Source organism: Schistocerca serialis, chromosome 1 (genome assembly GCF_023864345.2).
Source record: "Schistocerca serialis cubense isolate TAMUIC-IGC-003099 chromosome 1, iqSchSeri2.2, whole genome shotgun sequence".
In the NCBI taxonomy this organism is placed as follows: domain Eukaryota; kingdom Metazoa; phylum Arthropoda; class Insecta; order Orthoptera; family Acrididae; genus Schistocerca; species Schistocerca serialis.
Genome location: NC_064638.1, coordinates 74,318,998 through 74,344,320, shown reverse-complemented (window position 1 = coordinate 74,344,320; position 25,323 = coordinate 74,318,998). Strand labels below are relative to the sequence as shown.

The following is a 25,323-nucleotide window of genomic DNA, read 5'->3' as shown; positions in this document are numbered from 1 at the left end:
TGACGTGAACGGGTTGGGATCGTCCGTACAAGCTTTTGTAGCGTTACACAAGCCGGGGTAAGATCATACTTAAAGCACGAGGGGGCAGCGCGTCAAGAATTAAGCCTAATTAGCGCCAACGAGACGGCACTGTTAGACGCGACGAGCGCGCGGCCGGCTACACTGCAAGCGGCGGCTCCGCCTCCTCCGCCCACGCCCCGCGCAGGGTTAACGAACCAGCGACGCCGTGGGTCGAAGCTAATCAGATCGCCGAGGCGCCGCCTGCAAACTCGTGCCCGCTACGACCTTCACTCACTACAGGGTGCTTACAACTAGCGGAAAGTTCCCCCGCGGTATTTATAAGGGGGCTATCTCGGCGGAAGCACCGCACTTCGCCGCCGTCGAGTAAACTGACTGCCTGCCTCCTGTCATAACAGAGCCTCGGCTTCGCAGCGCCCACACGCCCGCTGCGTTAGTAGCAGCGGGCGGATGATACAAGTTCACCCTTCGGCTCGTTCACGAATCCATCTTACAGTGGCGTCCTACAAGTGTAGAATAAAAGGAGAGAGAAAGGCGTTCATGTCATGTAGCAAGCGGAGAGTTTGCAGCAGCTAGTAAAACATGGTGCCTCAAGTCGCTACATCTGACCCACCTTCGCCATCATAACATTAATAGCGAGCTTGCTAACGTACGCTTAGGCCGATACTGCAGTGACAAATACCTTCGATCGACCTGTTACAAATGGTTCTAAGCACTATGGGACTTTACATCTGAGGTCACCTGTCCACTACACGTATAACTACTTAAACCTACCTAAACTAAGGACATAACACACACACACACGCCCGAGGCAGGATTCGAACCTGCAACCGTAACAGCAGGGCGGTTCCGGACTGAAACGCCTAGAACCTCTCGGCCACAGCGGCCGGCGACCTGTTACACACGGTAAAGACATGATAAAGGCACCCCAGTACACCGCCATATATTTATAAACGCTCCTTTGTAAATGATCTTTGACGAAGCTGCTACACTACTGGCCATTAAAATTGCTACATCACAAAGTTGACGTGCTACAGACGCGAAATTTTACCGACAGGAAGAAGATGCTGTGATGTGCAAATGATTAGCCTTTTAGAGCATTCACACAAGGTTGGCGCCGGCGGCGACACCTACAACTTGCTGACATGAGGAAATTTTCCAACCGATTTAGCCGGCCGCGGTGGCCGAGCGGTTCTGGGCGCTTCAGTCCGGAACCACGCGACCGCTACGGTCGCAGGTTCGAATCCTGCCTCGGGCATGGATATGTGTGATGTCCTTAGGTTAGTTGGGTTTAAGTAGTTCTAAGTTCTAGGGGACTGATGACCTCAGATGTTAAGTCCCATACTGCTCAGAGCCATTTGAGCCATCCAACCGATTTCTCATACACAAATAGCAGTTGACCGGCGTCGCCTGGTGAAACGTTGTTGTGATACCTGGTGTAAGGAGGAGAAATTCGTACCATCACATTTCCGACTTTGATAAAGGTCGGATTGTAGTCTATCGCGATTGCGGTTTATCGTATCATGACATTGCTGCTCGTGTTGATCGAGATCCAATGACTGTTAGCAGAATATGGAATCGGTGGGTTCAGGACGGTAATACGGAACGCCGTGCTGGATCCCAACGGCCTCTTATCACTAGCAGTCGAGATGACAGGCATCTTATCCACATGGCTGTAACGGATCGTGCAACCACGTCTCGAGCCCTGAGTCAACACACGGGGACGTTTGGAAGACAACAACCATCTGCACCAACAGTTCGATGACGTTTACAGCAGCATGGACTATGAGCTCTGAGACCATGGCTGCGGTTACCCTTGATGCTGCATCACGGACAGGAGCCCCTGCGATGGCGTACTCAACGACGAACCTGGTTGGACGAATGGCAAAACGTCATTTTTTCGGATAAATCCAGATTCTGTTTACAGCATCATGATGGTCGCATCCGTGTTTTGTGACATCGCGGTGAACGCACATTGGAAGTGTGAATTCATCACCATACTGGCGTGTCACCCGGCGTGATGGTATGGGATGCCATTGGTTACAGGTCTCGGTCACCTCTTGTTCCCATTGACGGCACTTTGAACAGTGCACGTTACATTTCAGATGTGTTAAGACCTGTGGCTCTACCCTTCATTCGACCCATGCGAAACCCTACATTTCCGCAGGATAAAGCACGACCGCATGATGCAGCTCCTGTACGGGCCTTTCTGGATACAGGAAATGTTCGACTGCTGCCCTGGCCAGCACATTCTCAAGATCTCTCACCAACTGAAAACGTCTGGTCAATGGTGGCCGAACAACTGGCTCGTCACAATACGACAGTCACTACTCTTGATGAACTGTGGTATCGTGTTGAAGCTGCATGGGCAGCTGTACCTGTACACGCCATCCTAGCTCTGACTCAATGCCCAGGCGTATCAAGACCGTTATTACGGCCAGAGGTGGTTGTTCTGGGTACTGATTTCTCAGGATCTATGCACCCAAATTGCGTGAAAATGTAATCACGTGTAAGTTCTAGTGTATTTGTCCTATGAATAACCGTTTATCGTCTGCATTTCTTCTTGGTTAGCAATTTTAATGGCCAGTAGTGTATATAGTTTTAACAGAGACCTTATGGACTTTCCGATCTCACTGATAGGTGAATTATGAGATTAAGGGACCAAACATCTATGGTCATTGGTCCCTCTGTACTGGGCACATCCGAAACACATGGGATAAAATCATTCAAGTTTAAGTCACAAACAATATAGCAGTAACAAACTTCAAAATGCCACGATCGCTTTAACACAGAATTTATTCAAATTACTGGTTTCATCAAACTATGTTGCCATCTTCGGATCTTATGCGCTACAGTTCGAAGAATCTCGTCCATGTGTACAATAATTTATGCCACATAATAAATGAATATTCAAAGAACATGCATGGCATTGTATACTGGCATGTAAAATGTAAAACAATCATTATATAAAATACACACGGTGCATCGAATATACAGGCTCATGCTCCCTTAAAAGCGTCATATAAGCTGAGACTGGGTAGTAAACATGGCAGATATTACAATCCATATCTGTAATTTTCTTTGAAGTGTAGTACATAAAAATCAGAAGATCGCAACATAGTTTGCCGAAACCGGTACAGTAATCCCAATAAATATCGTACTAAAGCGATCTTGGCATTTTGAGGTTTGTTACTTCTATTTTAACATCAATCTAGGTCGCCACAGAATCGCATAATGTTAAGTATATGCCACAGAATAGCCATAAGAGGTGTTCAGAATGCATTATTAAAACAGTCTGTGTATAGGAGATGGAAGGGTGTTGTCAGCTGTCAACAGGAGAACTAAAACATTCTTTTTTTGATAAATTAAGACTGAGGGTAATGTTGGGTAGGTATGGCAAGGGTCGAACTGACTCTCTGACCGGAGGTAGCCGATCACTGATATAAGTACCAAGTAGTTGTAATTAAAGTGCAGCTAATTTCAGAGGTCCAGTGTGGGGTGTATTTAACGTATGGCAACGAAACTGAGTAGCTATTGTAATGCGTTAATGCAGAACCGATTTATGTAAGGAAAAAAATTAGTTCCAATTTTGGCAACCAGGTACAGATCTGGCGCTGTACCGCACCTCGTCGACGTCTCCTGTGCTCACGTTGAACAAACTGTGAGAGCAGCTGTCAATGGCTCTGAGCACTATGGGACTTAACATCTGAGGTCATCAGTCCCCTAGAACTTAGAACTACTTAAACCTAACTAACCTAAGGTCATCACACACATCCATGCTTGAGGCAGGGTTCGAACGTGCGACCGTAGCGGTCACGCGGTTCCAGACTGAAGGGCCTAGAGGCGCACGGCCACACCGGCCGGCCAGCTGTCAATAATAACATCAATATTATGCCTTTCTCACTTATTCGGTCTTTTCTGTCCACATCGTGTTCCTAATCCATTCCACATGGAAACATTTCTATAAACCTTTCTTGCATTCACAGCGCCAGATTCACACCTGGTGGACAAAACTGGAACTATTTTTTGTCAAGCGTAAATAGTTTCCAATTATCTCATTAGAATATCTACCAAGTGTCGCTGCCAAACTGGAGCTCTGTGAGTAGCTGCACTTTAATTATAACCCTCTGGCATATCTACAGTTTTATTTACACGCAACTGGTGTGTGCTGAGGAAAATAGTATTTCACTGCTAATTCACCGTCCACCTCTGTAGCTGAGTGATCAGCGCGGCTGATTGCTATGCAGGGGACCCAGGTTCGATTCCCGGTACTGCCAGCAATTTTTCCATGATTGGAGGACTGGTACGGAGTGCACTCAGCCCCGTGTGGCCAACTGAGGAGCTATTCAACCGGTTAGTAGCGATTCCTAGGTCACGAAACGTGACAGTGACCGGAAGAGTGGCGTGGTGTCCCTCCATACAGCATCCAGTGGCGCTACTGGCAGACTGTGACACGGTTGTGTGTCACGCCCGGTTAGCCCACCTACGGCGAGAACGCGATACTTAACCGTACTAGTTCAATGAAAATTAAAATATATACAGTATCTATGTAGCGAACAGCAAACGTAAGTGTAGTAGCAAATACTTGTACAACACTATCACACCCCGTAACTCCTTCCACAAGTCAAGTTACCCTTCATTACGAACGTGGGTGCACGCAACGACTGTGATATGACTTTCAAATGATAGAGCACAGTAATCAGTCGTCCTTTTCTTGCTGGTTTTATTCGGAAAATCCAGATCTCGGCCAGTGCCTAGCCATTATCAATGCACCATTTCATTGTATCAATGCACGTTCTAAAACGTCAGTCCCCTGTTGTTCGGGCTTCTGTCACAGTTCGTTCAACACTCAAAAACAGTGTGTGGAACTTTCGTAGTATTCTACGACCAAAGAACCTACCACATAGCCGAATTTATAAATAACGAAGGAACTCAAATTAATGCAAAGGCGTTGTTGAAATGTGCCACGATTAATGTGAATTGCGAATTTCTTGTATTTGAGGGTTATGTAATAGCTGTCGACGACAGAAACTTTTGTTTTCTATACTGACTTGTGTCGCATCACATAAAGGCACTGCAGTCAGAATTCTACTTTGTTATACCCTCGTTATTTTCTGCAATAATACGTTGCACATTATCATTTAAGTTACAACTTTCTGCTAATAATATATTCTGCGTTAATAGCGTGTGTATTTCGGTACTTGTAAGCATAAAGATTTTATGCTGAAAATGCTAGGAACTTCACAAAAATGCAATGCGATAAGGTTGGCTACCTAATTACGTGCTTGGAGCTATAAAAAAATATGCGGATTCGTTTGTCAGATGGTCGTTAGACTCTCTTCTCACACTGCTGCTATTTGAGAGCGGAAAACTATCAGTACAGGGTTTAGCACACACTGTCAAGCCAGCCGTTGTGGCCGAGCGGTTCTAGGAGCTTCAGTCCGGAACCCCGCTGCTGCTAAGGTCGCAGTTTCGAATCCTGCCTCGAGCATGGATGTGTGTTATGTCCTTAGGTTAGTTAGGTTTAAGTAGTTCTAACAAGGGAACCTCCCCAACGCACCCCCCTCAGATTTAGTTATAAATTGGCACAGTTGATAGGCCTTGAAAAACTGAACACAGATCAATCGAGAAAACAGGAAGAAGTTGTCTGGAACTACGAAAATAATAAGCAAAACATACAAACTGAGTAGTCAATTCGCGAGATACGCAACATCAAGGATAATGTGAGCTCAGTAGCGCCGTGGTCTCGTGGATAGCGTGAGCAGCTGCGGAACGAGAAGTCCTTGTTTCAAGTCTTCCCTCGGGTGAAAATTTTACTTCCTTTATTTTAGCAAAGTTACGATCTGTCCGTTCGTTCATTGACGTCTCTGTTCACTGTAATAAGTTTAGCGTCTGTGTTTTGCGACCGCACCGCAAAACCGTGCGATTAGTAGACGAAAGGACGTGCCTAGCCAATGGGAACCGAAAATATTTGATCGCAGGATCATAGGTCAGCCGATTCCTCCACAGGTAAACACGTCTGATATATTCTATACGACACTGGTGGTGACATGAGCGTGACATGACAGGAATATGTTGTCGACGCACCTAACTTGTACACTTGGCGAATGGGTAAAAAGATTCTTCTACCTTTCCTAATTTAGGTTTTCTTGTGGATGTGATAATCAATCCCAAAAAAGTGATGAAAACATAAGAGTTTGTCAGACAATAATTGTCTGAAAAGAAAACATTAAACTTTTCTTTCGAGGGAAGACTTTAACCAAGGACCTCTCGCTCGGCAGCTGCTCACGCTAACCATGGGACCACGGCGCTCCTTAGCTCATACTCACCTTGATGTTGTCTGTCTTGCCATAGACTACTCAGTTTGTATATTTTGCTTTTTTTTCGTAGTTCCACACAACTTCTTCCTGTTTTCTCGATTGATCTGAGTTCAGTTTTTCAAGGCCTATCCACTGTGCCAACTTATAACTAAATCTGAGGGGGGTGCGATGGGGAGGTTCCTTTGTTAAGTCTAGGGGACTGATGACCTCAGATGTCAAGTCCCATAGTGATTAGAGCCATTTGAACTCTGTCATACTTTCATAATGATTGATAACACGAACACATACACCACAACACAAACCTGTGTTAGTGGTTTGTGTGTTCCCATTGCTCAGGTGAAGTATGCATCGGAGAAATTAGATTTAAAACAGGCAAACAATTTCATCAACACAAGATCGTAATCAGGAGAAAGCAAGCTGCCCAAATCTCACTGCACAACAGTCCCCGAACGTTGTTTGCGCGAAATTATGTTTGATGAGGTCAATACACTGTTATCGTAATGCCACGCGTCTTCCGTAAGAGCACAGCCAGTAACTAAGTACGCCAAGTCTACCTCGAATGGGCTAACGAATTACTGTGCGAGACAGCATACTATGTTACACAACTTAGGTGGTCTCGTATACTTATCTATTATAATACACCGACTATTGTTTTATTATCAGCGAGATAAGTGGTTTGATGAAGATAAGTGGTTTGATGTTGATCTCTGCTTTCTTTCTTTCGATGTGATATCTTTATCTCCTACTGTCGCAAAGCTCCTCCCTCCTCCTCCTCCTCCTCCTCAATTCGTCCCCTCCCCCCCACTTTCTCTCTCGGTGATGTCTGATAACGTTATCAGCAGGTTATGTATCGTACGTAATGTCACTGATAACCTCATTAATCAAACGCTAGTTTTAGCTTCCTCTAAGTTTTGCTGTAATGCGACTTTTAGGGAAAACAGACAATAGTGCAAACTGTGGCCACCTTTTTTTCGTAAGGCTTTTTCAAACAGCAGAAATCAAGCCAGTTAACTAGTATTGCGAGGTGCCCTAATCCGTGTGCAAGCTTTTATTTGGTACGTTCTTCGGATGACGAGATTTTTGCTGAAGTACATAACGCTCATGTTTCCTGTACTAATACACAGTACGCAGCGAACGGACAGCTGTATGTTACATTGAATGGACTTCACCCACGGCTTTCTTGAAGTAACTACATGTCAGGGGAAGAGGGGGGGAAGAGAGGTGGGGGGAAATATAGCCAGGAACGTAGATCGAAGTGAACTTTACATACTGATAGCTGCCCTGCCCTATTACTCGACAGACATGAAAGAAAACAGGGGTGAAGCTCTTGCTCAGGAATGATTGTTAGTGGTACAGGAAATACACCCACGCCTTTCTTATCGGACCACCTCGAAATTCCCAAGCAAAGATTTCCGTCAACTACAAATAAATAATCTAAAGCAGGGCTCTTCGGTAATGAAATTCACGATATTTCTAACGGAGACTACAGCATCGATTAGTTCCTTAGGCAGCAATCTGTACTTCGGAGTGAAACTTTGTTTCATAACACGAAAACAACAGCTATTGTGATTTTATCTGACAGTAACAGCTGCTTCTCCTTTGTATTCCTTCTCCCTGAATGGAATCCATTTGGGAGCTCCTCCGTTTCGCATGTAAGTAATCAAATTTCTAAAAATCAACCAAATTTAGCTGTGACAAGTAACAGAAGACTGGGGCTGACAGCAGGAACTTTTATTCAGTTCCTATAAATAGCTCGAGAGAAACTATGTGAGAGTTCGTCATTACGCCTAAAATTCTCTAAGGGATTTGTGCAAGTGCAGTTCCCACTTGGCAACTGAGATAACATTATGCCTATAATATCCTTTTCTCACCGCCAGCACTGGAGTCGTCCTTTCCCATTAACACCATAGTTACCTCGAAGAAACATTTTCTTTGAAACTTCTACAAAAATTCGAACCATTCAGCGAGCCCTGCCTCGCACGGATCTCTCATGGTGTAATAAAACAATAGTGCTCGAACATGATATTTGTACGTCCAACTCCGTAGTGGCCTTCATTGCAGAAGTAGCAAATTGGAAATTTGTGGTAAGACCTTATGGGACCAAACTGCTGAGGTCATCGCTCCCTAAGTTTCCACACCACTTAATCTAACTTAGGTTGACGACAACACACACACACACACACACCCATGCCCGCGGCGTGACTCCGACGGGGCGGAGGGGGGGGGAGAGGGGGGAGGGGGGATCCGCGCGAACCGTGACAGGACGCCCTATGACGCGGGGCTACCCCGCTCGGCTGCAGAAGTAGCATTATTACGAGTATGAATGTAAAGATAATGAATAGTCACTGAAGAATCTAATAATCCTTCATACCCTCGCAGTGATATTATGTAACGCTTTGGACTTAAGAACATCCAATTCATCGAGAAACCACTCGCTACTCCGGCATCAAATGCAGAAGGCAAATCTGGTACACCAATGTGTAAAAATTAAACATATTGTGTGGTGTAGTGATAGACTGGCTAAGTCATTTCATGTAACTGAGGAAAAGTAAATAATAATAATAATAATAATAATAATAATAATAATAATAATAATAATAACAGCAGTAGCAACAGCAACAAGAACGTCTCGCTGGAAACGAAGACGAGAATTTTCCATATTTCTAACTTCCGTTGTTGCTGTATATTTATATAGTTTATTTGTTCTCTTTTACGAAATATTTAGAGGCTATGGGCCCGCATATAGACAAGGTTATCAGTTTTACGTTAGCTAGTTCTTGATTGTAAAGCATATTTCTGCGATCACACAAAAATCCTGCAGGTACACGAAGAGAGCAATACTGGATCCACAAGGAGCTACGTTACTTAACAGCCCGTCTGTCTGTAAGGGTATTTACACGAACCTTGGCCTGGCATAAAAACCTGTCCAGATCGTGGATTGCTCCAAAGGCACCCTTCTGGAGTGGTGTTCAGGCCTTAATGTTATGGTCCATTTTGAAAACAAAATATGACCGTAATATACCGTCTCAGCCAACGGCGTTCATTGATCAGTGTTTAAAAAATGAAAGGATTTTTTATTTTTATAAATAATCTTATTTATTCGTCTATATCAATGCTATTCCTTTCAGAATATTGCTGATTAGATGCTAATGCGTTTTCCAATCTCCAAAACTTCTGGAATTCTATCTTTGTGATGGCTTTTACCTCGGTACGATGCTTTTGTATGTTCAGTTATGTTTGTAAAACGACGGCCTCGTAAGGGCTTCTTCACTTCTGGGAAAGAGGACCGTCATGTGGGGCCAATGACTGACGAATAAGGAGGCTGCAGCATCATTATAGTTTTGCTTTTGGCCAAAAATTCAGAAAAAATCAACAAAGAGCGAGCAGGTACATTACCGTGGTGCGTAAACCATTAATTGTTTCGCCACAAATCCGCCTTGTTTTTTTTCGTACTGTTCCACGCAAACTTGTTGAACCTTTATGTAGAACTCCTTATTGATCGTTCGAACACATGGCGAAAATTCATGCTTCAATAAATAATGAAATCTAAGAATAAAACGAAATAACCACATTTCACCGAATTTACCAAGCTTTTTTCGGTTTCGGCAATCTAGAATGCACCCCCTGGATAGACTGACTTTTTATTTCGACGGCGCCATCGGTAAACCAGTGTTTCAGCATCTGTTTATCACAGGATTCAGTAGCTCTGCTTCAATGTTGACTTCACCTAGCGTGTCCTGAGCAACTTGCATTCGCCGCTGTTTCGATTCGGAATTCAATTTTGGAGCAAATTATGCTGTCACGCGTTTCATACAAAAAACATCAGAAAAAATTCACGGTTGAGATGCCACTTCTCTGATTCTGACTCTGATCTTTCATTATCACGTCTAACTTTTTTCGAGATTTCATCCCTTGATGATGTGGTGTAGCTTTTCTTCGCAGCCTTCTGCGAAACGCTTATAGCTTGTACATACCGATACAAAATAATGAATAGCCGGTACTACCAAATCACACCTCTTTGATAACTGAAAACGGACTAAAGATGCTCTATGACCAACTCTGTATAGATTCTTCTCAGACATGATTACCAACACAACAGCAAAAAAATCATGTGAATGTAATACAACACGCGAAATTACACAATGCCCGATACTTTCTGAACACATCTCGTACAACGACAATGGAAACTGGAGAATGTTTTACATGCAGGAGGCCGGCCGGAGTGGCCGAGCGGTTAAAGGCGCTACAATCTGGAACCGCACGACCGGTACGGTCGCAGGTTCGAATCCTGCCTCGGGCATGGATGTGTGTGATGTCCTTAGGTTAGTTAGGTTTAAGTAGTTCTAAGTTCTAGGGGACTTATGACCACAGCAGTTGAGTCCCATAGTGCTCAGAGCCATTTGAACCATTTGAACATGCAGGAAATCAGCAAGAGTAAACACACGCTGCGCATTAAGGCCGTCACAACGCCAGCGATAAGACGCAGCAGAAATCGCCTGCAGCATCAGCAGAAGCTTAGACAATGAGACCGCAAGTGCGTTTCTGGAGCCGGAAGGAATGTCACATATAGCAAGGATAAAATATGTCGCGACGACGACATCCACAAGGAAGAATGTGACGCTGTCCAGAAGGTTGAGTAATATTGCTCGTCACCAAAAAGTCTGCCTACAGCAACACGTTACTGAACCATTATTGGCGCAACAAGTTTAAGTGCTCGTATTTCCAGTTTCTGTAAAGGTCTTAAGTGTGAATTTTCGTCCATAATACATCCTGGTGTTGTTCAGAATTGGTTGATACCAGCTACTAAGTGTTCCGTCAACAAGACTGCTGATTGGTTTGGGTGGTCATTCACGGATTTCATCAGCCATACATACGGTCCGCTGCTACAGAATACGCCCGGCTTAAAGTCCACGCGATATCCAAATGACAAAACATCTGCATCCACGCTCTACAAACCATTGACTTCCATAGCATAGCGGCAACTCCCTATTAGTGTCCTTCCGTTCCATACGGGTATGCAGAACGCGAAGAAAACCTGCTTAAATGGCACAGCGCATGCTACAATTAGTCTAATCTTGTCTTCGTGGCTTCGACAGGAACGACGCTTTGTGAACATTGGATATCTCCGATTATTCACATAATACTTCTTTTCAAAATTTTGCAAGCAGGCTTTCGCGAGTGACTACTAGTTCAGGTTTTCCAGTAAGGCTTTCCTATGCGCAAACCAACCTCGTGATGGTCTCCTTAAAAAACGTCCAATAGCCCCTGTTAATTCCATTTGGAACGAGTCCCACACACTTCAGTTATATTCTAGGATGGGTAGCAGAAGTGTTTTTTAAGCGAATTCCTTTGTAGGCTAATAAGCATTGTCCCAGTGTCTTACCAATGAACTGTAGTCTGGCACCTTCTTCACCAACAACTGAGCCTGTATGATCATCCCATTTCACGTCCCAACAAATCGCTACTTTCAAGCATTTGTATGAATGTCAACAGATTCCAGTTGCATCTCAATGAAATTTTAGGCATAGGACACTGCGTTTCTACGATTTGTGAAGTGCACAATTTAGCATTTCTGAACAGTTAGAGCAAGTTGTCACTGTTAGTACCACACCGGCCGCGGTGACCGAGCGGTTCTAGGCGCTTCAGTCCGGAACCATGCGACTGCTACGGTCGTAGGTTCGAATCCTGCCTCGGGCATGGATGTGTGTGATGTCCTTAGGTTAGTTAGGTTTAAGTAGTTCTCTGATGTTAAGTCCCATAGTGCTCAGAGCCATTTGAACCATTTGTTAGTACCACTTCCAAATATTATCAAGATATCGTTAGATATCTGAGCAGCTTTTTTTCAGTTACTACTTCATTATACACAACTGCATCATCTGCAAAAGATGGAAGATTACTATTAATGTCTTCCAAATCATTAACATGCAACGTGAAGATCAAGTGCTCGAATAAACTTCCTTGGGGCAAGCCTGATATTGCATGCGTCCATGACTGTCCATTGCTGCGTGCTCCCTACCAATAAATCCTCAAATCGACCATTTTGTTTCATATCCCATACGATCTTACTTTCGCTAATTGGCGTTGGTGTGATTCTGAGTCGATCGTCTTACGAAAATCAAGAAATACTATGTCCGCCTGTTTGCCCTGAATCATTGCTCCAGGTTGTCGCGCGAGGAAAGCTGGAGTTCGGCTTTGCATACCCGATATTTACGGAATTCATGCTGGCTGCCACAAAAGAGGAAATTCTGTTCGAGATACCTCAAAATATGGAGCAAAACAAAATTACAGCCATTGCATCCACCATAGTTAATTACTTGATAGTGAAGAAAATGTCATGGTGAGTTTCTTTGGTTTAATTTGCGTCCACTTACAGCTTGGCCCATGGCAGAGTCAAGTAAGTACCATATTGTACCGCTGCTCCCTACAAAATGATTCATTCTGTCAGATCATAAACACACAACAACAAATACAATGGTCTTGAAAGTACGACTAAGAAGCTATCTCACACTTTGACATACATGCATAATTTATACAGAACAGTAACTGGCAATACATTACAGTTTATTTTCGTTTTATATTTTACTTTTAATAACTACAACCGCACGGCTGAACGATTTCGTAAACAAACGGGAACAGTCCTACTGTCAGGGCTAAGTTGGTACAAAAATGTTTTCTGGAAAGAACAAAAAGTTACTAAAGTGTACTAAACATTTAACGAAGAAGTGCGAAAGGAGAAAGAAGTAGAAGCAATTCTATGTAACATAAGTGACCACGCCTGCAGGATAGGCAACGTATTATTAATTAGAATTAGTTTATAAAAATTGTAATTAAAGGGGATGGGAGGCCGTAAATGAGTACGACAGATTATATCTAAGTATCGAAATGAATTTTAAGAATAATTCAAGTACTCAAACAGACACACTAGAACAATAACTATAAGCCAAAAACAAAAGTTACAGTAAGATGAAATAAAGAAAGAAAGAGTAAAAACAGATAAAACTTGTTCACGAAACATGAGCGTTTCGCGCTTGTCCACTTTTGACTATGGAACACGTATCCCTGAAGCCCCAATCCTTGTTATGTTTGCTAACTGCTTACATTAAATTTGTGACAATTACTGAAACGATAGCTGAAGTACCTGTGTGAACTTCTGAGAGATGGGCAGGCAAAAATGATTCAAATGGCTCTGAGTACTATGGGACTTAACACCGAGGTCATCAGTCCCCTAGAACTTAGAACTACTTAAACCTAACTAACCTAAGGACATCACACACATCCATGCCCGAGGCAGGATTCGAACCTGCGACCGTAGCGGTCGCGCAGTTCCAGACTGTAGCGCCTAGAACCGCTCGCCCACTCCGGCCGGCGTGGGCAGGCATTTAACGCTGAAACTACTTTGTATACTTCGCATTTCTCGCACACGTTCTGTCTTTGCGAGCTACAATAGTTGCTAACATCACACATGCGTGTGAAAATGGCAAAATACAATATGCGGCGCTATCGATTTAATACCCAGATCTTCCGAAACAGTAACAATGAGATAATTGAGTGCCACGAATAAAGGTAACCAGACTGATTTAAGTGTATCAAGATTTTAAAATTCCTTTATATAGTGCGACATGAAAACATTGGGGGGGGAGAGAGAGAGAGAGAGAGAGAGAGAGAGAGAGAGAGAGAGAGGGTGGGGGGGCGCTAATGACATATCATGATGTGCTACAGATGGATAAATACAGAGACTGAAGTAATAATCGGAGTGTCACAGGAAATGAAACAGGACCACAGCTGATAACGTTATATACTAAAGACTTTGCGAATAATATAACTTACGACCTCAAAGCTGACGTGTATTACACCATTATCTATGAGGTAATTCTATCGGATGGGAACTTCAGTAGTATACGGTTTAGATGGCGAAAAAATACCACCCTAGTGCAATTACTAGTGAGTAGTCCTTAATATCTCAAGTGTGAAGTGTGCGCTTGGGGAAATTTAAAAGACAAGCAGCCTTTGACTACTGGATTAACGAGTGACTAGAGGCAGACATGCCATCCAAATATTTGAGAACAACAACGTACAGAGAACGACTACATAGGCACTGCAGGCTGCGTTTCATTGGGAGTATACTGAAAAGGACAGAAGGTCCCTACAGTGGCTAAATACCATTTGTTGGAGAAGTTAGAAATATTTAGCAATAGTTTACAAAAGGAACAAGGTGGTCTTAAAAGTAACTTAACACTTTCCTAAAAAAAACGTGTAGCAAGACTACTTTTCGAAGTGTATTGAATTTTACTCAAGCCACATTCTCCACGTAAATTACGCACGCACTCTGAAAAGATTCAGCTCACATACAAACTTTGATTTCATAACTTTCTTTTTTTTTTCTTCATTTCGTCTAATTCTACACAAAAATATTTGTTTTACGTTCATATGCCGCAAGTTTGCATTGGTATGTGTGATTAGAGCGAGTATTTGTGGATCTTTGAACCACAAGGTTATCTATACTGAGAAGAGCGGGTGACTAATAGATATGGATGCATATTTCCTTATCTTAAACAACTGCCGTGCTTCCAACTTATGTCTTCCCTTTTGAATATTTCCGTATTCAAAATGGAACTGACCGACCCTGAAAAGGGCGCGGCTACATAAACATAACGAATCAGCTAGCACGTGAACGCAATGCCATTTGATCATAAGTCTGTCAGTCACAACTTAGTAATTGATTTGCATACAGTTGAAGATGTAGTCACTGTCACGAAAGTTTCAATAAAAGCGGCGGTCATTGTACGTCAAAATTACTATCACTTTAAACCTATTTTGTTAATAAACCACCTGTTTAGCAGGATTAAGAATTTTTTTACCACCAACTGGCCAATATATGGCTATAATATATTGATAATTTTACTACTCGTCACCAGGGAGGTTTACAAATAAAACAGTTCATTTGCTGCTAAAGGAGAACGCCGTAACGAGCATCAGGTGTAGTCTGCAAACGGACAGTTATAACCCATTTTTGTTGAATTGGGAGTTTCGACTGTTTCCGTCCAATACGTAGCTGCCTCATTCACAAGAGTCTAGGTGGGAAATGTTGTCGTTACTAAAATATTGCAGGACTGCGGACGTAAGTAAACTGAAAATATTCCAGCAAGACAGATGAAAATCACTATCACAACACATGGAATAAGGACAGTCTACATTGGCCACAGCGAAAGATAGATTCAAAACGGTAGCTGTGAGAATGTTTAGTGTCCTACCAAACCGTCCAGTTTCACCAGTTGTCCTGTTCAAAGTATAAATGTTGTATGATCTACAAGAACATCATTTATGTTATGTGCGCGAATTTTTTTCCAGTGGTATAACAACGCCTACCTCACTTGCAGCTGTCCTAAGACACTAGTCATGACACTGAAATAATACAGTGGTTTCATGTTATAACTTAAATTTTATTGTTGTTGTGGCCTCCGTTAGAAGACAGGTTTAGTGTAGCTGTTCACTATTGTTTGTCCTGTGCACGTCTATCATCTCTGCATAATTACTGCTTAATGCAGTCAAGCCTCTGTCTCCTCTACAGTTTTTACGTCGTTAATGAAATTAAATATTTCTTTAAGTCTCATGATATTTCTGATAGCCTCCCCCTTCTTTTAATTAATAAAATTGTACCTGAAATTTCTTTCCTGCACGATGCGAAGCAGTACTTGTCCATTCGTTATTCGATGTAACCAGTTAATCCTCAGCATTCTTCTACAGCACCAAATTCAAAAGCTCCTATTACGGAATCTCTTTGTTTATCGCCCACCTTTCACTTCCATACAACACATTACTTCTGGCAAATACCTCCAGAAAAGACGTCCTAACACTTAAATGAACATAATGATGAGTCACAACATATTTACTCTAGCGCAACAGAGCAGCGATTATAGGTGTCACGGATTCGGAAAGTCACTGGTACGCCTCCTGCGGTATGTGGCACCAGATGTCTACGTTCAGGGTCTGTAATTCCCGCAAATTATTGGCCGTAGTTAGTAGGCGCAGAGCTGGTGCCCCCATAGAGCCCCGATGTGTTCCATCGGATTGCGACCAGTCGACTTTGGTTGCCAAGACATCAATGCTACAATGCTCCTCAAACTACTATGGCATGATTCTGTCACTGTGACAAGGACACTGATAAAAGAATGCCATCGACGTCGGAAAAGACATCAACATGAAGGGATGCAAGTAGGCCATAATAACCTTCATGAAGTCCACAGCTGTCACGGTGGCTTCGATTACAATTATATGGAAGCCCAGGTGAATGTCCTCCATAGTACAGGGTGTCCCACTCAGACCTCCCTGTTTTCAAGGACCCAGGAGAGAAAAACCACAGTAGATACGACAATGAAAATTGCATCACATTGTGGAGCATCTCAAAGATATTATATTCCCGCGTCAGAAGTCCCAAGTATCGTCGCCAGAGTGCAGCATGACCGCATGAAGTGAAAATGGCTACTCCGCAGAAGCGCGCGCACGCAGTAGTGCGGTTTGCAGAAACAAAATCGCCGATTACTGTGCAAAGAAATTATCGTCGTGTGTATGAATGTGATCTACCTGATGTGCAAACAATTAACGCAAAAGTTTCTCAGAAGCCCACGTAAGTCAATTCGTCAAGCAGCTAGGCAAATTTATGTACCCCGATCAACATTGCATCGTGTAGTTCACCAGCGTCTTCGTATGTGTGCTTACAAAGTGCAAATTCTGCAAGATCTGACGCCGAACGGCAAACCACGCCGACAATAATCTGCTGCGGATATGCTGCGCCTATTGATACGGATGCCAGATTCCTGGAAAGATGTTTACTCTCAGGTTGGGTAACCTTTCGTCTCTCAGGAAGGGTTAATGGGCATAATGTTCGTATTTGGGGTCGCGAAATCCGCACGTTGTCATTGGACATGTTTGTGATAGCCCTAAACTAAACATCTGGTGCGGGCTAATAAACGACAGGATTGTTGGACCGTTCTTCTTTGCGGAACAAACAGTGAATGGTCAGTGTATCTGGACTTGTTAGAGCAGTTTGTGTATCCTCAGATACAACACTTGCAACCCAACCTCATTTTTCAGCACGATGGAGCTCCGCCGCATTGGTCAACGGCTGTTCGCAAGTTCCTGGAAAGGAAATTTCCCAATTGTTGGATCGGACGCGGAGGTCCCACAGCCTGGCCACCACGTTCACCCGACATAACGCCGTTTGATTTCTTCGTGTGGAGATTCGTGAAGGATCGCGTGCATGCGACCAAAGTGGACGATATTCCTACGTTGCGACATCGTACCACCGATGCGATTGCAAAATAGCAGAGGAAATGTTACAAAGAACTTGGCAAGAAATTAAATATAGACTCGATATGCTTCGTGCTACAAATGGTTCACATCCAGAGGTGTATTGATGATAAATTCTTTGGGATGCTCTACAATGTGGTGCATTTTTCACTGTCATATCTACTGTGGTTTTTTCCTGGGTCTCTGAAATCAGGGAGGTTTGAGGGGGGGGGGGGGGGGGGGCGTCACCCTGTATAATATTGCCCACACTAGCCTCCATCGCCGGCGCGGTGCATGTTTCGGGCAGTCGGGAGCCAGTTTGACATGTTTCCTTCGATGTACGGTCCAATATTAATGACTGATTATGTTTTTGGGTCAACATGGGAACACTTAGGGGTTGTCTTCCGCAGAGCCCATCTTTAACAACAATGGGCGCTGATTGGTGTGCTCCGAGAAACACTTTTGCCTTCACCAGCATTTTATTTTGTCGTCAGATCAGCCACGAGTCGCGGGCAAGCCTCACACTTCCATGCTCTGTGATGAAGGTTAGAAGCTGAACATACTGTCGCCTATTTGTGATTTCACCTTCCATCAACCACTTTCACTGATGCTCACGATGTCATCAAGCGAAGAGCCGACAAATTTTGCCGTTTTCGTGATCCGCGAATCCATGAGCCACGGCATCACAATCTGGTCTTTGCTGAAGTCGCTCTTGCTATAGAATATCGTCACTTCCCTCCCGTTGCCTTACTAGAGTATTTCGTCTGTTACGCTTATACAGGGTGAACCTAATAAAACGAACTACAGGGGCTGATTCCTGATTGGAAATGGAAGAAGAAAGGTCCTATGAACATGTATCCTTAAGTGGACGGTATGCGTGCAACGAAAAGCAAAGCGTACTGGAACAAAATCCTTCTCGCAAAGGGAAATTCTTTGCTGATAATCCTTGTGCTCGTTGCAGGGGATACTAACAGTTGTAATGCTGGATACACATAACCATACTTCGGCGTACACCATGTTGGCGGGTCATTTGCCTGGAGTTTTTACTAGGGTTGGTATCAATGTCCTATAGAACTCGGTCCTCCAAAACTGCTGTACATCTACATCATACTCCGCAAGCCACCTAATGGTATGTGGCGGAGGATGATGTACGCACAGCCTCCCTGCAAGTTCGTTTGTCTGAAAGTAATCCTGATCACACAAATTCCTAAAAAGGGCTTGAAATGTTGTGTGGTGCGGTAGGGGTCTGTGAGGGTGCTTGCTTTGGTACAGTCGAGCTGCCTCTCGACCATTTCCGTCTGGTTGGCAGTACACAAACACCATCTCGGCTTGTTCCTGACACGAATACCGGTCCATTCTATTGCTTACAGTACACTGCGTCAGTTCACAGCCTGCAACACAAAAGGAACACACGCACATAGTCAGAGGAACTTTCATTCCTCGGCGCCATCTACCGTGGCAAGGATGCATTTCCGGACACATGTTCACAGGACCTTTGTTCCTCCATTTGCGGTGACAAATTCGTCCCTGCAGTTTGTCTCTTATTAATGTCCACCCTGTATATCTTTCAGCGGGCGGTAGTCATAATGCTTTCGCTAATCAATACGTATCCCGAACAGAAAACATTTTCTGTTCTACTGCCAGTCTAAATTTCATATCTGGTCTTCTCCTGCCATCGTCAATTATTTGGCTGCGCAAATACCCACTACTTTTATTGTCTCATACGCTAATTTAATTCCCTCAACATCGCCCGATTTCACTATCCTTCATTACCCACGATGACCTTTAACTTATGACTTCTTTCTGAAGACACTATCTACCCCATTTAACAGATCTTCCAAGTCTAAATGCCGTCTCCGACATATGCAATAACCAAACTTTAAACACATTTCTTCTCCCTTGACTTATTCCCTTTCCATGTTTCTTCTCAGTTTCCTTTACTGCTTATCGCATACTCGGATTTTAACGTAAGTTACAGCACTGTGTACCTCCTTTCTTAATTACTGCCTGAAGCTATATACACGTATTATTGTGATTTAACGCAAACTTGTCGCAGTCCATCAGGTCATGACAGTTCACTGACGTAGCAATGGTAATAAATGTTAATAATAAATGGAACCAATAGTAACAGGAGGAGCAGGTGCGTGAAGGGCTGTGTGACGTAGCAGCCCTTTGTCCCCTGCAGGGCGGCCCTGAGCTCCGTGCCCTTGAACCCAGTGCAGCTGCGCTGCAGCGGCCAAACGCCTTCCGGGCAGACAGCATGCCCGTCTCAACACGCCGAGAACCGCTTCTCTGGTCGTTAACATTTTGGAACCTACCGTAGTATCGATCACAAGCATAACGCAGCAGCCGCCTACTACTCTCCTACGTATTAACCACAGATGAATGCCAGCATGTTACGGGCTGTAACTTCAATATAGCTCTAGTTGGAGAAACAAACATTAGCGACATATTGGCTTGAAATGTTTGCCAATTGCCATTTCTCATACATAAGCAGGTTTGTCATTAGATGATAACATTTACAGCGTAAACATGTTACATTTCATCGCAAAAAAAATGTGCTGTTAGTGACGACACACGCAGTTAGATGGAACTGCTATGAAAATGCAGATGCAAGATTGGCGTATGTAATTTTGGTAACTTATGACAATCGTGTTCTTCTTGGCAGTGGATCACTTTTATTGTAAAATGAAAGCACTCTTTTCGAGATTAAACGAAAATTCAAAGTGCAGCGAAGAAAAGCAAACCAAACGTTGAACTTCAGTTAGTAAAACAATGAAATGTAGCGCCTGACTGAGTACAAAATAAGCAGTGTTGACTTCGTTGATCCCTCACACAATCTTTCAGCAATTCTGTAAATCTGGATCGGTGTATGTCACAGGGACGCCGATTATCACGCAAAAAATTAATTTCAAAATTTGAAAAAGTGATACATTTAGGATGTGTCTTGCACAAGCATTACCTGTGATCGAAAACAAAATGGTTCACAAGCGAGATTGGTCGTGTTCCGCAAAGAAAAGTACTCGTTTCTCTGAAGCTAAGGATGCTTTGCTGTGTGCAGACTACATGTATATACGCTTAGAATTCTTATTTGAAGTATGTCATTAATAATCATTGACACTTTTCTCAGCAATGGGAGAGAATTAAAGATGACATTGTAAAGACTACAATAGCATCGCCTACAAGACGTTAAAGGATTACACATTCAGGAAAAGTGCTGAGAGAGAGAGAGAGAGAGAGAGAGAGAGAGAGAGAGAGAGAGAACATGTTACTATCGGTGGAATGGAGGTGAGAGCAACCACACAATTATTACACTGTTGTCTATGTATCTTAAAACTGCTCCTAAAAACCACAGAGCTAAGGTTTGCTGTAATCAGTGCTGTTAGCTAAAAATGCAGTCAGATTTCTAAATTCTGAAACGGAACTACTGGTCGACAGCTTTACTTTTGTACTTTACTCATGCTTCCATTTGATGCTTCACACCATACTGTTTGCCATGTTATGTGAACCCAAAAAAACAATTCTATCAATCATCCCAAAACATGTGGGTGGATGTGGTAGTATTAGCAATGGGGCACCTTTCCTGACAGTATCCCCCCTTCAAGCATACTGGCTTTCATCAAGCAGAAACAGTGTAGTCTAAACACTTCACTTCCTAACTTTAATACATGGCTACCAGCATGAAAATATGTTTTTAAGATTGGTAACATTGCAAAAAGGAAGGAAAGAAGATTTGGGATTATTGTTCCATCAACAATGTGATTTTCAAGAGAGAGATCGCAAACTTGGATTGGAGAAGGTGACGTGGAATTAAGAACAGTTCCACCAAATGATAATACTATGTCCTAACCACTGCAACTACTCACTCAGTAATAACATTGTTAGTTGGCAGACTAAGTATGGACAAGAAAGCAGTAAACATGAGTATCTTAAACCATGTACAATGTTAGCAATGCATTTTTCTGCATGGTCAACATGACCCATACTTCCTCTAGTGTTGAAATCTAAACCTTACTAGCTCCAATAAATTATTTCACACATACCAATCCCTTAAGTTACTACAGTCATTATAATGTCTCTTAAAACTGGGGGCCCTTTTCTTCTATACGCAATTATTACTACATCTTTCTGTTATTCAGCATATGCCGCAGAGAGAAAAAGTGCCTTTGAATTAATGGCAATATATGTTGTAATAAAACTTATTTTTTACTGCTTCTGGTACTGTAAACAATATACGGGAGAGTAAGAAAGGTTTTTTTCCTTTATATGGACAGTGTGAGGGATTTCCCAACTGTTGGTTAACAAGTATCACTGACTAGAATGCAAAATATGATGATGAGACATGTATATGTCCATTCATGATATGGAGAAGACCGGATGACCAACATCTAAACTAGTAACACCTCTGTGTACACTTGTTCAGGCACTGCTATCACACAAAAAATTCATTGACAGTCTTATACTGTCATTCTGCACAGCTCTCATCCTGTCTTACAGAGGTACAAGGTCTTGGCACAGATAAATTTAAATAGCAATTGGGCATCTTCAGTCTCAAATCAGGTAGTCACAAGATATTTCAAAACATAAACACTAACGTATTGTTTTAAAAAAGCGGCCAAAGAAAACTCAATGAGGTTTTATTTTTAATTCTGTGTGTGCTACAATCAAACAATAATGCCCATTTTTCAGTGGTGCGAGTTTACTGTAGGCCTAGAACATTTTGAGATTTACTTGACTAAACCTGATCCTATGCACATACTGAAAACTATGGCCTTGGATACCAGAATTCATTCTTGAGTGTACACAATTCATGTGTATAGAAGTGAGAGAAAGTTCAGCTCTAACAACAGCATTAAGTAGATGAATCACTGTCTAATATGAAACCACATGACATCTTATTGATTATGAAAAGCATTTTCAGCTTGTATGAAAATGTCAGTGTGTTGCACAAATGCAGCAGCTAAGTTTCATTTGCACATTGTAGAAAAACAGATACATGATCAACTTTACTACAGTAATTGCTTGTCAAAAAGGCCTCAAGGTCATGACAGACAGGATTTACTAATCTTTGAACATAAAGACTTAACTGGCATTCTTCATTTACCTACATTATGTTCAAAACTAAGACTACAAACACATTACTGTGAGGTAAAAATACGCACATGACTACAAGGTGCTCAAGTGCAATATTCTACAGAATGTGTACTAATTCTCCACATTTCTACTATACTGCAGGAAAAACTGATAAGTATCCATAATTTACTAAAGCTACCATGCATGCTATGCATATTTAGCAAAGTAATTTGTCAGTTATCACTTTTGATTATTTATTGTGAAATACATCTTTGTCTTTCTTTAAGGTCTTTTAAAATGTCTGTTTATGAAGCACTGATTATCCATAGCATTCAAGTGGGTACTGAAATACTGTAAATACACAGAAGATACTTTTTATACTACTCTTGTTATAACTTTCATCAAGCTGTTTGAACTTGCACACACACCAATAAGCATAATAAATATGTGAGGTGATTCAACAAATTTTAATCACATTACTTTTCAAATGGAAACCCAATACAACAAAACAAGAACAATACTCTATAGAAGCTTGCAATGCAGTGTGTATTGTCCAACAACACACACAGCATGTGGTGTAAACTGAAAATGATTTGTGTTAGAATATTGAGATAATGTCTAACCTGTTTGGTCACCACAGGAAGTTCATTTTAAAAGTAAACTCTCCAAAACATCACAAATTCTCCAACTGATGTACTGTTACTTAATACTAACTATACGTACACAAAAAAAACTATATTGCTGACAACAAATGCACAGTTGACCAACTCTATTTATGAAGTTAAAACCACATGGTAAAAAATGAAAATCTGTAACACAATTTGTATCTCACATAGACTAGTAATGATCTTTTACTATATTAACTGCTTTTGGGAGTTGTCTAAATAGCTTCAGTCAAGAAAGCTGCACAAAAGTATATTAAAACAATGACTTCACTCTTCTCATTAAACACAGTAATTATATCACTGATTTTCATATGAAAAACTACATTCTTTAACTGCAAACAAGTACCTCTTTTCTTCCATTTTATCTATGCTGAACGTTCGTTTATCAGTAGCTTCAAAATCATAGTTTTCAAAACAAAGAGACTTATGCTGCAAGTACAGAGCAATGTACCGGTATAAATTACTCATTCTGAACATTTGTCTCTGAAAATGCATACATGAAGAATCTCAGACATCTGATAAAGAGCAACATCTTTATCAGTACTTGTTTGTTATGTTCCAGAGTATGAAAACAAAACAATATTGCTCTGAACACACTCTGAGATAATTACAGCAAACAAAAGTAATTAATTTGGCTGTACCTGTACTGGGAAAATTGTATATTATCTATACACCACTCCTGAAAACTATCTAAGCTGATGCAAAAACATGATGATGGATACTTCAGTAATTTACTGACACTCTCTCAATGAATGCATGCGGCAGGCACAGTAATTTAACACCCCAACATTTCAGATTCAGTGAACATAACTTGTTTTTCACTGTTGAGAGAGAGAGAGACTGATGTCCCCTTTTGCGTACCACAGATTTATCATAAGGGCTCAAGTAACTATACTGTTTTGCGCTACTCTCCTTTTCTTTTCCACGACGTTGTCATTTCCGTAAATATTCGTTACAAAATGCATTCCGTTGTCAAGACTGATGTACCGTTCGTTCGGTGTTTGTGAATCCTCCGTCAATTCTATATGTAACAGTGATTATTGTACTCTGTCCACGAAGTCTTAACGAAACCTTTGAATGCAGTTGTAGTGCGCACCACGACTGGATATGACATGAAAGGAAGCAGCTGTAACACATGGCTGCCGCCAGCTGATTGGAACAACAAAGGGCTCAGCAAAATAACAAGATGAATAATCTTGGTTTGAAATGCGCCTCAGTTTTAAAATAGTCAACAGTTACGAAGTTTAACGGCTACTCAAATCGCGTCAATGCCAAAATGTGTAACAAAATAGAAAATCCATGGCGGTTTCTCATTCTACGAGAGAGAATCGTTAGGTGATGTTTTCAGCACGGAGACTGTGTGTCATCACTTTACAGGAAGAACATAATGAAAAAGAAACCACAGACGCCTGAATACATACACATACATACTCTATACTTCTCGCAATTCTATGAAATGACATGTAAACAGGCAAGATGGCTGATGCCGTGTTGTCAAAACACGACTGAACAAAGAAAGTTGGCGGTAGAAATAAATTACTAACCTCCATAAGCACTTTCCCGACAGCTCGTTAGATGTTTCGATGCCCGTAGACACAAAACGCAACGCCTGAACACCGGACACTCACGGAGAGCGGTGATATCGCAGAAAATGCGAAGCAAACCTCACTGCGCACCTCACAACACCACAGCCTGCTTCGATTTATTTTGCATCGGCTGCTGCCCACCTCGGGTGTTCTGCGCAGCTGTTGCGCACGCACTGCTCGCTTGGACCCCGGCCGCGGGGACTGGATCTAGGCTCTCCCGTTCCTTTGTTCTGCTCTGGCTGACACCGAGAGGTCTAGAATGCTACACACGGAGGAAGCTTGTTCATAATACAGGAGACAGGGGCATTTATTCTTAAGCCTATACTGGTCAACAACTTGAACTGACGTCGGTAACAGCTTGAAACCTGTCATAAC

The 25,323-nt window shown here is 42.4% G+C and overlaps 1 protein-coding gene across 4 annotated transcripts in view; it reads right to left on the bottom strand.

Moving 5' to 3' along the window:
• LOC126461814 (protein yippee-like 2) overlaps window positions 1–25,113 on the bottom strand; it is a 654,536-nt gene extending 629,423 nt beyond the window's left edge. For 2 of the 4 annotated variants that reach the window (XM_050096025.1, XM_050096027.1), the window contains exon 1: window positions 24,907–25,112. The gene's annotated coding sequence lies outside the window, so the exon portion shown is untranslated. Of the gene's footprint in view, window positions 1–24,906 lie in introns of all 4 variants that reach the window. The other 2 variants (XM_050096026.1, XM_050096028.1) reach the window with 2 other exon arrangements.
• Between the last annotated feature and the right edge of the window lie 210 nt (window positions 25,114–25,323).